We start from the raw sequence: 14,985 nt of genomic DNA, 5'->3' as shown, positions 1-14,985 counted from the left end.
CCAACATCCAAAAAGGATCCTCATTGGTGGGCCAATGCTCCAATCTCATTGGAGAGTCAACTCCTTTGAGAAATTCTAAGAATGACCCTCTAAAACGTAATGTCAAATTAAAAAGGTGTTTTGATCTTTAGTAAAAATCTCAAAAGTTAATAGAAGTTCCACTTCTACCCTCAAGATGTCACTACAAAAAAGATAAGAATTAGAGGCCCAAAAATAAGGGCGTTTTTGTAAAAAGTCTTAAAATAGGGTATTTGCCCGCGTTTTATTGAAAAACGCCTCTTAAACCCACGCAAATATTTTTTTTTTCTCTCTAATTTCAGTTGACGGATTATTAGTGGCATCTTGTTGTAAGCCAAAATCGACTGCCATGGGAGGCGTTCTTTCAAAAACCGCCCGAAATTTTAGATATTTATCGTCGAAGATCCAATGCCGATCGATTAGAGGCGTTTCCAACGGCCATTTAGTGAACCGCCATTAGAAAACCAAATCGAGGCTCCGCCATTACAGAGACGACGACGAATCAAGGTGTTTTCAACATGGCTTATTCACTGTTTCCAATTTGGTGGTAAATTTTCATTTCCTCTTCTCCTCCCTCACTCTCTCCCACTCCCACTATATATTTCTGTCCCATTCTCAAATGCTCCCATTCTTTAATGATTTATCAAGGTTGAAGAAGAAGAAGAAGAAGAAGAAGAAGAAGAAGAAGAAAAAGAATAAAGGAGAGTTTTTTTTCAAAACCCCAATCTGTCGATAGTTGGAACAGGTAATTTTGTTTTCCCATTTTCTCTATATCAATTGGTTTTGTATGAATTTTTTTTTAATCGTTAGGGTACAACACTAATTCGAATTAATTTAATTTTTTTTTTCAAAAAATTTTATTTACAGTATTTGGTTGATCCAAGAGAACCAAATCTCCAAAATTTTCGTTGTATTGTTCTCTTTAAATCATGTAAGTAGTCACCCCTCTTCTCAAACCTTTTGTTGCTCTATTTTTCAATTTTTTTTTAATATTTCTTTTAATTTATTTATGTTTGATGGTGATTTGTGCTGTTTTTTGAAGAAAAATGGGAGGTGTTTGAATATAAAATATTATAGATGATATTTATATATGTAATGTACATTAAATGTTAAATATATTTTTATCAAATTGAATAAAGATCAAATTGGGACCGATAAAAAAAATACTATTTTTTCTATTGGATCAGATCTGAAAAGAATACATTATTTTGGAAATATGTTTCTTTGTTCTTTCTTATTTTCATATTTTTATACTTGGGTATAATATTTTTCATTGGCACTATTATGATTCTAGATTCTAAAATTAATTTCCAAAAATCAGTAAAGCCAAATGAGATTATAGATTTTGAAATTTAGTTTTTCAGAATCTGAAAAAAATAACCCAATTATTTTTGAAAGATTCTATTGTCACACCAACTTTTACTAATAACACCCCAACATTTGCTCAGTCTTTGTATGAATTGGGGTGCTTTTAATAAAAGTCGGTGCAGCAATATAATATATCTTATTTTTTCCCCCGAACGCTTGCATCAAAAGTGGTTATATACCAATTCATATACCTTGATTATGGCATATGATAGGATTATATATCACTAATCCTAACTATCATATTGGCCCATTTCAATTAAAAAAACGAGTATGAATTACAACACAATCAACACAAAAGGTTGCCTTGAATTTGTAATCAAAGTGAATTTTTTTTGGGTTTTTAAAGATATTTTGTTCATCAAATTGGGTGTTTTTTATCCCAATATTTAAAATCTACTGAGTGGGAGTTAATGAATCTGTTGAACAATCCATAAGAAAGTGTAAGATGAATTTGTACCTTAGCTTACTTCTCTCGTTTTTTATAACTAGATGCTTTGTTATGGTATAAATATTATTAAGTTGTTTATTGGCACTGTAATTTTCTTGATAAAGTTAGGGAAGTACAAATCTGATTTTGTCTATATATATATATTTGCTAATAATACATGCAACTTGCAACTGAGTTGCAAATACATGTATAAGACTCGCAACTTGCAGCCGAGTTATATTATATTCTTGTTGTTCAAATGTGTGTGTGCACTTTTATGTGTTTTAGTTGCTATTGACTAATGGAGTGTTGAAATAGTTGTTATTAGTAGTTGTTTTGTTTTCAATTTCATTTATGAAAGTTTCTATTGTTATTACTCAATTAGTAGTTGTCTTGTTTTCAATTTCATTTATGAAAGTTTCTATTGTTATTACTCAATTAGTAGTCTTATTTTCTATTGTTGTTATAAGAAAAGTTGGAAAGTTGTTTTTTTTTCCATAAATGGAAACGAGAAATGAAATCAAGAAACATCAAATAAAATATTCTCATTGATGGGAGGAACTAAAAATAGAATGAACAAATTCTGATTGAAATGAGTAGAAAACACATTAGGTTGAAAATTCCAATTGGATTGCCCCCATATACTAGCAACCAAATTTTTTTTTACCCTACAGACACTTACACGTTTGTAGTTTGAAATGTTGGACTGTAAACTATAGAAGGGAAAATAAGCATGAGATTCACCCACTAGATTCCAAACATTTGTTTGTCTAAGTTGTTTGTAAAAACTGATTTCTACATATTCTCTCTGTGATTCTATTTGGTAAAAATCTATCCCCCTCCCTCTAAAATAAAATAAAAAAAACTTAAGCAATGCTATAATTCATGTACACAATTTGGTCAAAAGTTAAACAAGAAAACTATGTTAATGTGAGCAATACATCTGTGTGTTAAATCACATATTCTTGAATAGAAAGTGTGTTGAATCACAACTATAAAACTCAATTAGTCAATTTGAGGTGACTTAACTCAATTAAATCGATGTGAGAGTCACAAAACAACTTGATTGGTCACCTTCATGGTGAAGTATATGCATATCTATGCAACAATAACTCAATAAAAAACTAAATTAATGTTTTGATCAATAACCCAATCCAAACTCAGCTAGAGTAAGCCAAGTTTACTACTTTTGTATCTTCTAAATCAATTCAAGTTGAATCCTTAAGATCATACTTTCCAAAAATAACACAAGAACACCATAGCAATGTTAGAAGCATGATAGTTGACCTAGCTAGCATGCCCATTCTAATCATGATTTTACTTTGAGTTGTCCCTTACTTTCTAAAAGTCATGAGATTGAAGTGGAAATACAAGAAACTATGTTAGAAGCAATATTTATCACAATGATTATCTACTTGTAAGCAACTAAGCATTTGGTTAACAATAAGCCCTTCGTTGGTCCTATAATAATATAAATACGAGAAAATATGAAACTAGTCAACTAAGCAAAGACACCAAAATTTTCTTAAATTTGACTAAATTATGGGGAACAAAAGTGTCAATGCAAAAACAGAAAAATCCTTTCAACATTACCTTATTCTTTCTCTACGTTGTTATTGGGATACTAACTTTCCATAAAGGCATTTCCTTTAACTGTGAGAACATCTCCAAGGGAACAACAATCTTGAATCCCAAAAATTCAAAATACCTTATCAATGTAAACTTTGTGACAAACTATGGTATCCAACCTTATGATTCTTATGAATTTTGATGTCAAGAACATATAAACCTTAAAACAAGATATAGTGAGATCACTGGTATTTTTTCTTCATAGAATTCATAAGTCTTGCTCTTATCTGGTTCACTAATTACTAAGTCACCCCCTTGGAAAGTCTTATACTAATTTTTTGTAAATATGAACATCTTCATATTCATGAATTTTTTTTTTATATATCTAAGTTGAAGTAAGAATTTAAACCTACTAAGGGAGGTTGATAACTTGTTACAACTACAAATTTATCTTTGTTTGGACTAATATAATTTATTTTCATTTTTTTTTCAATATATTTCCTTGGGTGATTACGATATTGAGATCCGACTCTTGTTTTATTTCTCTCTACTTGAACTAATAGAATTGTCTCTATTATTTTAGAGTCGTGATGATGAGACGCCCCACTATGACATAGCCCCCATCACATAACTGTAGATCATTTGCCTCAGGGTACAAAAGAAAGAGATTAATGGTTCTTTGTATCCCAAGGTAAATGATCTACAGTTCTATGATGGGAGAGTAGGGGGCGTATGTTAGAGGGGGGCGCCAGAAAATCTATGATTCTAGAATATATTTAAAGGGATTATCTGTTTTTAATAAAATTTTCTTTCATTTATCCAAAATGGCACGAAACTTTGAACCATGATAACAAGGGAAACCATATAATTACAAAAGCCTATTATGTAAAATACTACAAAAAATAAAGAAAAAAAGATACTATAACATATTCCCATAATCAAAAGATGAAAAAAAAAAAGTATGATCTCCTAAAGTATTAACTTTTTCAATGCCTATTTGAATAGGATGTAAGCCTATGAGGGGGGTTAAAATTTTTAGAATGGGCTGATTTTTGGGGAGGAGGATCTACTCATCACAAAGATCATCCTCACCCAAAATCAGCACATTCCAAAACTTTTAACCTATATAAGACCAAATAATTCGGCTATTTGGGTTGCCTTAATTAATCCGTGAGGTACTTTTATAGTTTCCTTATTAGATGTGATGTTGATTTCTATTCCCATTGATCTTATGAACAATAATAGGTGCATTGTATAGATGTTTGACTTTTAAATTTCTTATTACTCAGCCATAGTAATGAGTTTGGTATACTTGGTTGATTCATACCTTAGCTAGTTCTAGAAATACTTCATGGACGATGACTAACCTTGTCTTTTACTTAGAGGCAAGTATGAAGTTTTAGGAATATTGTGATATATAAGTTAGAATATATGTAACTCTTTCTCGTTCCCTATTTTAGTGTCGATTTCTTTGACGGATGTTAGATTCACAAATACACCCCTAATAGATAAGAGTTGGATTCATAAGTCAAGGTATGTTTACATTGAAATTACCAGCTTTGACAAGATAGTGACCTAGAGGGGGGGTGAATAGGACTATTTTATAATTCTACTGAATGTGAATATTAGGATGTGAATGAATTTTTAATGAGTAAGTTGATCAGGGAGCATTCACTAAAGCATTCATGAAGCAAGATATTCATGCAAGATATGATCAGTCATGATGTGCATCCAAATTGGTATAAAGATAAGAGGATCTGAGACAAGATATGAGACACACGATTTATAGTGGTTCAGCACCCGTGCCTACATCCACTCCCAAGAGAACCCAAATTGATGGTTCTTTGGTGTCCACTAAAACTTGAGGTTTTTGGTTCACCTTAAACCGCACACAGAATTTTTCGGGTTAATTTCGCAACCCTACAATTGAATGGACCACATCCACTCAAACTCTTTGAGTTTTATACTTAGGAAACTCAGTAACCTTTATCACTCAACTTGAGTCCGCAACTCAATCAAGTGCTTGATTTTGAAGAAGAAATCAAGTGAACTATTACAAGTATATTTTTAGAATTTAAGATACGAACAATCAAACTCACAGTTATGACGATTGAAGTGAGTTTGTTGTTCTTCAGTTCTTCATTACTTCCTTCAACAATGGCTTCTTGCCTCGCTCGATGTTAGAATGTAACTCTTGAAGGGTGGAGTAAGTAGAGCTTGATCAACTAAGATGAGGTAGTTTGATATGCATGATTTCGACTACCCTTCACGACTCTTCTTCCTTCGTTAAGCGTTTTAAAGTATGCTTATTGGCTTGGGCTGAACTTCGAAGTTGTTGATCAACCCAAGAAGAGGCCTAGAGCTTTTCTTTTATAGGAAGAGCTCTTAACGGCTTTCTGTTGGTGGCACCTGAATTCCAACGGTGGCACCGACCAATCATAACGGTCGAAAATCTTACCGTTTAGCATTTTCGGCAGTACTGACGGTGGAACCGCCAGAAGTATGCTTCTATCACCGAATGAAAATTCCTTCATTAGTTCTGACGGTGGATGGCGGTGGGATCGATAAAGTGATCTTCGGTGGAACTGATGCCTAATATATCGGTGGGACTGACAGGATTGTTCTTCTACCACCGATAGAAGGTATCCCATGTTAATTTGTCGGTGGGACCGATGAATATTCTATCGATGGGACCGACAGATTAGAGCTCCTGCCACCGATAGAAGATATCTCAAAATATTCAGTCGGTGGCTGGTGGTGGATCCTTTACTCCTGCCGACAACTTCTGATCCCCTTGAGGTATACCTGTTCTGATGCTCCACGGATGATGATGACCCTTGACCTTGATTGGTTTTGATATATTTTGGATTTGTCGTTGAGTTATGAATACACAATAATGTTTCTAGTAGTTACATCATGACATCACACGACCACCCTTGTAATTGACAAAACATGGTACTAACATACATTTGATAGCTTATTAAGTTTAATGTGGGAATATCACACCGTTTATATATTGATTGTACGAATATGTTTAATGTCTTAGGATTAGCCAAGAATATATTGAAGGGGTAAAAGAATTCATTGAGTTAGCATTTAAGCGTGGAGCCATTGTTAATGAGAAGTTGAAGTGTCCATGCCTGAAATGTAATAATGTGTTATATCAGAGTAGAGAAAATGCATATGACCATATGATCTGTTTTGGATTCGATAAAAATTATACTAGATGGTTCTTCCACGGTGAAGATATTGGATCATCATCGAGAGAGAGTGGAATTTGGATTCAGATGTGGGATCAAACGTGCAAAGTATGGGAGATCTTTTAAATAATATTTTTAGAATCCTCAATGCAAATTGTGATATGGGTAGTCGTATGCACACAATAAATAGTGAGTTAAATGCAGAAGTTAAACAATTTTACAATCTGATATGTGATGGAGAGAAAGAGTTGTATCCTGGTTGTACAAAACATACCAAATTATCTTTCATCGTCAAACTATTTCACATAAAGTATCTTAGTGGATGGAGCAACAAATCATTTACAATGTTACTTGAATTGTTGAGGGAGGTACTTCCAGATGGGTCAACATTGCCAGAAAATTTTAGTTAGACCAAAAAGATCATATCAGATTTAGGTCTCGACTATACCAAGATCCATGCATGTCCCAACAATTGTATGATATATTGGAGGAAGACCAGTGAGAAATAAAAATGTGATACATGCGGTGCTTCAAGATGAAAAATGAAAGGAGATGATCCAAGGGATAAGAACAAAAGTTTAGCTAAGATATTGCGATATTTCCCTTTAAAACCAAGGCTACAAAGACTGTTTATGTCAACCAAAACTGTTTCTAACATGAGGTAGCATGACGAGGGTCATACGAAGGATGGTTTGTTAAGGCACCCGGCAGACTCATTAGCATGGAAATATTTTGACTATCAAAATCCATCATTTACTTCAGACGGTCGTAATATAAGGCTTGGATTGGCTAGCAATGGTTTTAACCCTTTCAGGACGATGAGCATTTCTCATAGCACATAGCTTGTGATTCTTATTCCATATAATTTACCCCTGTGGATGTGTATGAAACAGTCAAACATGATCTTATCCCTATTGATCATTGGTCCTAGTAGTCCTGGAAATGACATAGATATTTACATGAGGCCTCTGGCGAAAGAATTGTGGAAATGCGGAATAACGATGTATGATGCATCAAAAAATAAGATCTTTCAGATGCGTGCAGCTTTTATATGGACCATTAGTGACTTTCCTGGTTATGCAATGTTATCAGGTTAGAGTACAAAAGGGAAACTTGTGTGTCATGTTTGCAATAAGGATACATGTAGCCGATATTTGAATAAAGGAATAAAACATTTTACATGGGTCATCGTCATTTTTTAATACCGCACCATAGGTTTCGGAAGGAAAAAAGATCATTTGATGGCACGGTGGAAAATAGGACTTCACCATTTGTTGTGTCTGAAAATGACATTATAAATTTGTTGAACGAGATTGCGTTTAAGTTTGAGAAACAAGTTAGGAAGAAGTGATCGAGACAAGCACAAGATGACATAATGCCAGATAATTGGAAGAAGTTTAGCATATTGTTCGAATTGCCATATTGGAAGAATAATTTATTGAGATATAATCTGGATGTGATGTACATTGAAAAGAATGTGTGTGATAATATAATCGATACTTTGTTGAATCTCGAAGGTAAATCAAAAGACAACTTAAAGGCTCGTTTGGACTTGGTAGAAATGGGCTTGAGGGACACACTTCACTCGCATATAGTGTCTACAACGAATAAAGTTTATTTGCCAATTGTTTGCTTTTCCATGGACAAACACGAGAAAGAGTTATTTTGTAAGGTATTGAAGAGTCTGAAGGTTCCAGATGGGTACTCTTCCTGTAACACCCCAAAATTTTAATTCGTATCTCGAGGAAAAAAATAAATAGTGAAATTTTAAGAAAATCTTGAAAGTGGGATTTAAGGGTAAAATTTTAGGATGTTTCTGATCATTTTTAATGGAATCTGACCTCACCATTAGATTCAAAATGATCGAAAAACATAGTTTAGCCTGTAAGCACGCTCAAATGCGAGTCCAAATATAAAAGTTGTAAAATCCTCGATTACAGGGTCGGACCACGCTAAAACAGTGATTTTTAGTTAGAACAATAATTTTTAAAATTCGATCATACCATTGGGTTCATAACGAAAAATTATTCAACATGGACTATTTATTTGTCATTTTTGGAGATCAGGAAGTTGAATTATCACCAAAAACGAAAACGACATCAAGTTTAGGGGTCACCTCAGGCCAAAAATGTAAATTTTTGATGGAGACATAATTTGTAGAAATTGATTATACCATTAAATCCGGAACGAAAAATTAGGCAAAATAGAGTATTCATTTGTTAGTTTTGGAGACCGAATGATCAAGTTATCATCGATCAAAACAATAGACGAAATACCAAATTCGTCCCAAATTTCATTTAAATAATAATTTAATTTTTTTTTTATATAACTCATCTTCCCCAACGCGTCATATGGCCGAGACATATAAAACGAAAATCTTGATTTTCCTCCGATTCTTCCACTTCAGATCTCTCGCAAACGATCCATTTTCGACGATCGCCGTAGAAGAGAAAAAGGTCCGCAACTACGTTCTCTACAAAACCCACCAAACCTTTCTTCGTTTCACTTTCTATTTCATCCAATATCGTCAAAAATCAGCCGTATTTGGATACGGAAATTTCGAAACTTTGACCTCGGATTTCGTCCGTTTCGGGGTCAAACCGTCTTTCGACGCAGAAGGGAGAAACGCCCGCAGCCTCATTCTCTACATAACCCAACCAAATTCCTTCCGTTTTCTCGTATTTTTCACCCCGTATAGTCAAAAATCAGCCGTATTTTTATACGGAGATTTTCGTAACTTCGACCTCGGTTTTCATCGATTTCGGGGTCAAACCACCTTTCGCCGTAGAAGGGAGAAGAGACGAGCACGTCGAGCTCTTCGAAACCACCGGGTCGGTTTCAAAAATCAGCCGCTTCGAAGTTCGATCCACCTCGATTTTTGTGCCGATCGCCTCAATTTCTATTAGTAATCTAGATTGTGAAAACTTCATTTAGGATTTTATCGAAAAATTTGGATGTATTTTTAAAATATAGAATTATTTCGTTATTTCAAAAATTCACGTCAGAAATTGCATGTTTGATATGTTTAATTGTATTTTTAATAAATTATACGTGGGTAGGGTGTTTTAACGGGTTATTGCCATAAATTGGGTCTTGTGCACTGCTCGGACCCCATTTTGATATGAAATTTGTATTTTTTTTAAATATTATTGATAGAAATAAATTCTATAGTTGAAAAATGTGATTTAATTTCAATGAACTCATATTGAGTTGATGAATATCAGAAAATGGATATTTTATGAAGAGATTGAAAACTATAAAAGTCGAAGAAAGGGAAAAAGGGTATGAAACGGTAAAATGTCAGAGTCACACCCGAGGGGTGATGTCTGCATTTTACGTTGTTGTGTTGTATGCAGGTTGGTGAACGGATATCCAGGGATAATGTTACTGGTTGCATGTTTATTTACTTTCTGTTAGCGCGAGGCGCTCTGTTATGTTATTTATTTTAGGCCGGGTGGCCACACTTGCATGGTAGGAAACTGGATATCTATTCTAAACCTTGTATTGTTAATTTCTCTTTTGTTTTCAAATGAAAATAATATATATATGTAGCTATTTTGTGAGCTGTTAAAGAGTTTGTGAATGCCTGAAGGGATAGTGCGTCATATCATCCGGAGTGATGTACTATCCTGGGATGTACGGTAGGGACCACCAAACTCATACGTGGTATGGGACGCGTATGAGAGTGGAGTCACAACTGGAATCCGGGATATTCCTCTCTATCTTTACCAGTGAACTTGTAATGTAAAGGTGGTCGTATACGAATGGTTTGTATATTTGGGAATCATATGCACGCCTGATAGACATAGACGAAGATGATTGGTCAGTGATCACTAACAATCTATAGTAGTCGAACGTTCTGACACATCGAAAAGAGACCCATTGCTTACGGTCACGTCAAACGGCCAGCCTGAGCCGGATAAATGGTCAACGAAACGTGGTAAGTGCAGCGACCGGCCACAAAATCAGGAACTAAAAGCCAGAGAGAAATTGTAACATCATGTCCCGATTGGGAGCGATCCAGTCGTGAATCCCAACTCTCTAATTCCAATACTCCACCATTGTGTATTATGTATCTGTTGTTTATTTTGATATATAAAATGAAATCCATGTTTATTATTTCCCTTTGATCAATTAGATTTGTATAAAAAGATAATGTTATAGTGAGTACTGCTGATCGATGTAATGTGAGTTTTAAAATGTTTAGTTGTTCATCCCTGGCTATATGTACCAGTTAATCGTAATTTCTTATGTAAAACTTTGACTATTTTAAAATGATTCAGTATGCTTATTCGTTCATGTTAGGAGGGGTTATTGGCAGAAATTGTTTGTTTCCCTACTGGGTAACCTTTGTTACTCACCCTTTCTTTCTCCATTTTTTTAGTTTCAGATCCGAAGTTTGGCGAGGCAGATATAGAGCACGAGTGAGAATCATCTGGTGGGTCAGATAGACAGCCAGAGTTCGTCACTTGGTGAGTATTGGGGTTATTACCCCCTAGTGGTGTCAATTCCCTCAAATAGTTTTATAGATTCTGTCTTGAGTGTTAGGATTTCTGTTAGAGTGAGAAATTTTGTATAATCCTGTATTCTAGTTATTCTTCCGCACTCTGATCTTTCGTATGTTATTAGACGTATATAAGCTTCCGCTAGTATTATATTTTATATATGTATGCAGGATTGTATGTCGGTTATCAGGTGCAGGTTGAACGCCTTGGAATGCTAACATAAACAGAGGAGACCATGCCGAAATTTCGAGGTGTTACATAATACCTCGAGATCTGACATGGGGATTTGTGTTAGCGTTCGGGGGGGGCGCCACACTTCCAATATCACAAGACATGTCAATATTAAGGAGCATAAAATTACTGGTTTGAAGAGTCACGACTCGAACGTCTTAATGCAACAATTGTTGCCATTAGCTATTAGATGATCACTGCCTAAGAATCTCGTTACAGTTATCATTGAATTGTGTAATTTCTTCCGTGAATTATGTAGTAAAGTATGTAATGTTTAGGAGTTGCATCAACTTGAGGAACGCATTGCGCTCATATTGTGCAAGTTAGAGTGAATTTTTTCACCTGCATTCTTTGATATTATGGTGCATCTACCGATCCATTTGACTAGAGAAGCAATATTAGATAGTCATGTTCAGTATCGTTGGATGTATCCAATCGAAAGGTGCGTACTATTAAAAGTAATTATGATCTTCGCTCAAATTACTTTCAAACAATTATCTCATATAAATTATGTTTGTTTTTGTATAGGTATTTGTATAGATTAAAATCTTATGTACGAAATAGATCTCAACCTGAAGGATCCATAGCTGAAAGATACTTGGCCGAGGAATGTCTCACATTCTGTTCAAGATATCTACATAATGTTGAGACAAGATTCAATAGACCAATTAGAAATTACGATGATTGTGCGATAAAAGGCGTCGTTATATTTCATTTGAGGGAATTGGAAAGAGAATAGGCACATCACTACATACTGTTCAACAACAACAATGTTACGTGTTTCATAGAGTAAGAGAATTTTGTTTGAATCATTTAAGTTATGCACAAGTGTACGTGATGTAATTTAGTTTTGTGATTGTGCATACAACATATGCATTCTCTTAGAATGTAGTTTTCACGCAAGAATTCTCATGAATTGAAGAAATTGTAAAATAAAATATTTACTAGTTGGTTCAAGGATCATGTAAGTGAAATAAATTAAATATGATTATGACTCATTAGTTTTATCTTGGTAATGTATCAATATTAATTTTTTCGCTTCAATCAGGTGCAATTACTGAAGAAATCAAATAAACCCGTGTCAGATGAAATTGTGAGCTTAAGCTTAGGTCTACAAAGTTTTACAAAAAGATTTAAGGGGTATATTTAGAACAATTTTAGATTTCGTGTATCGGATAACGAGAAGGGACGTAAAAGTCAAAATAGTGGTGTTGCGGTTATTGCAACCACTACAAGTTATGCAAGCACTAGAGATAAAAGACCCGTTACAGGATCAATAACATATTATAGGCGTTTAACAGATATAATTGAATTGACATATTCTCATAATCTTATGTTTGTATTGTTTAAGTGTGATTGGGCTGGGCAATAGGCAAAGGAATAAAGATTGATGATCATGGGTTTACTCTTGTCAACTTCACACGACTTTTATTTCAAGGAGATAAAGTCACAGATGAACCATTTACACTAGCTTCACAAGCACGACAAGTTTTCTATGTAGAAGATCATGTTGATTTAAGATGGAATATTGTTGTAAAGACTAAACCGAGAGATTTGTATGACATGAATGAGGAAATTGTTAATGAGGAAAATGATATATGGGAAAGTCATCCATTTGGTGATGGTTTTGATAGAAATGTCTTTGAAGAGAGCAATGATGGTGATGTCAATTGGGTTAGAGATGATTACCGGGGGTTACCATCGATACACCTCCTCATTTGTTATCTGAATCGTTTTCTCATCCAGTTGATGCTGTTGATGATGCAAATGATTCTGATTTTGAAAATCACTAAGGTAGAGCTCATATTTTGTAATGAATTATTTAATTTAAATGTTCAGCGGTATATCAATATCATTGTTTAATTAGTTATTTACTACTTAAATTTGCAATAAATATTTAATTAATTTTTATTTTGATTTCATATTTGTGTTCTAACATTGTTTGTAAATGCAAATGGACTCACTCCAACATGAGGTTGATGATGTGTCTTCTGAATGCCCCTTAAGAGAAGCTGAGACCCGACACGATGCATTAATATATTTAATGTCAAACCTAATCGAAGATCGGAAGTACTTTTCAACAAGGTTGGACAAGCTTATGGTAAGCATGCTCAAAAGTTGTCTAGTTTTTGTGGTGTCTTAGCTAGAGACCCACATCTACTCAGATTAGATGTCCCATCACGGAAGATAATTGATAAGGATGCCAAAGAATAGGTGTGGTAGAGCGTTTTGGTATGTTAGATATCTTTAACATAATTATGTAGGTTTTTTTATCGATATAATTTTATGAATTTTTTTATAATAGTTTTACATTTTTTTTTTATTTTTAGGATAAATTTGTTATCGACTCTAAACATCGTAAGCATGTAATGAAAAAAATTAACAAGTTGTGGAAGGACTATAAGCATAGACTGAAGGCTCCTATTTATGATATATTTAATGATGATAGAACTCGAGTTCAAAACTGTCCAGATGATATTACTCTTGAACAGTGGATCACGTTGATTGATTTTTGGAATTTTGAATTGGGTCAGTTATATTTTGTATAAAGAATTTAGTTTGTTAACATTACATGTTGAGTTTTTAATTAATTAATTGATCTTGATATAGCGTCGGAGTACTATTAATCGAGAAAATCGTTCCCACCAGACGATACTTCATACATGTGGTTCGAAAAGTTTCTCACGTGTACTTCATGAAGAGGTATATCAATCATATTAATATTTCATTAATTATAAATATAGTCATTATTTTGTTTGATATATCAATTACATATGTAACTATATTAATCACTATTATGTTATTTTCTAATATGTGAATAGGAAAAGCAAAATCCAACGAAGGGTCGACTTAGTCGGGCAGAATTATTTATCAAGACCCATACTAATGGTGATAACGTTCCAATAGATGATGTTGTTGCTAAGAAAATTATAAGTGCAAAATTACGTTATTGAAAAATATCAATTATTTACTATAATTAATCATTGTCAATAATTGTTGATTAAATTAATTAAAATCATAAATATTTTTATAGGATGAGATGAAAGAACTCATGAAAGATTTACCACCGGACTCTCAAGACATCATCGGACCGAATGACATATTTACTAAGGTTATGGGGCCTAAGAAACCTGGTCGTGTTCGTGGATATGGCTTGGGTCCGACTCCAACATTATTGTTTGGATCATCTTCTAGCCAAGGTGCCTCCTCATCCACAGATACCGAGGAGCTTATCACTTTGAAGGATAAAGTGAAAACTTTAGAAAATCAACTAATTGAAATGGAGAAACAAAGAGAAGCTGATAAGGTCGAGGCTGCGCGACAAAGAGAATCTGATAGGGAGGCGCATGAGGAGCTCAAACGTTTTTTTATGGGAATAGAACGATTAGTAAATATTTATTCTTCTTATTTAAGTTTTATAATAAAGTAATACAATATAATTCATAATATTTTTTTTTTGCAGTTTGAAAACTCGTACTTAGTTCCACCTGACTCTTCTACCCAGCCTCCGGACGATGATTGATTTACCGTAACTTTAAAGAGTTACTCTTTCTTTTAATGTCTTTAGTAAACTACTTTGTTTTAAATACTAAGTAACATCAGTAACTTTTGGGGTTTTTTGAACTATTTCAACATAGGTAAGAATTACTTCTTTCACCCATATCAT

General features: G+C 33.9%; 1 long non-coding RNA gene across 1 annotated transcript; it reads left to right on the top strand.

The window, feature by feature from the left end:
* The first annotated feature begins 563 nt into the window (after positions 1 to 563).
* Positions 564 to 14,979, top strand: LOC147391394 (uncharacterized). Its single transcript, XR_015183257.1, has 3 exons — positions 564 to 949; positions 13,929 to 14,021; positions 14,141 to 14,979. It is a non-coding gene; the product is annotated as an uncharacterized LOC147391394 (long non-coding RNA).
* Positions 14,980 to 14,985: the final 6 nt, after the last annotated feature.

The sequence above is a fragment of the Akebia trifoliata genome, chromosome 11, assembly GCF_017979445.1.
Source record: "Akebia trifoliata isolate Shusen 1 chromosome 11, ASM1797944v1, whole genome shotgun sequence".
NCBI lineage: Eukaryota > Viridiplantae > Streptophyta > Magnoliopsida > Ranunculales > Lardizabalaceae > Akebia > Akebia trifoliata.
This window is presented reverse-complemented; position numbering and strand designations above follow the sequence as displayed.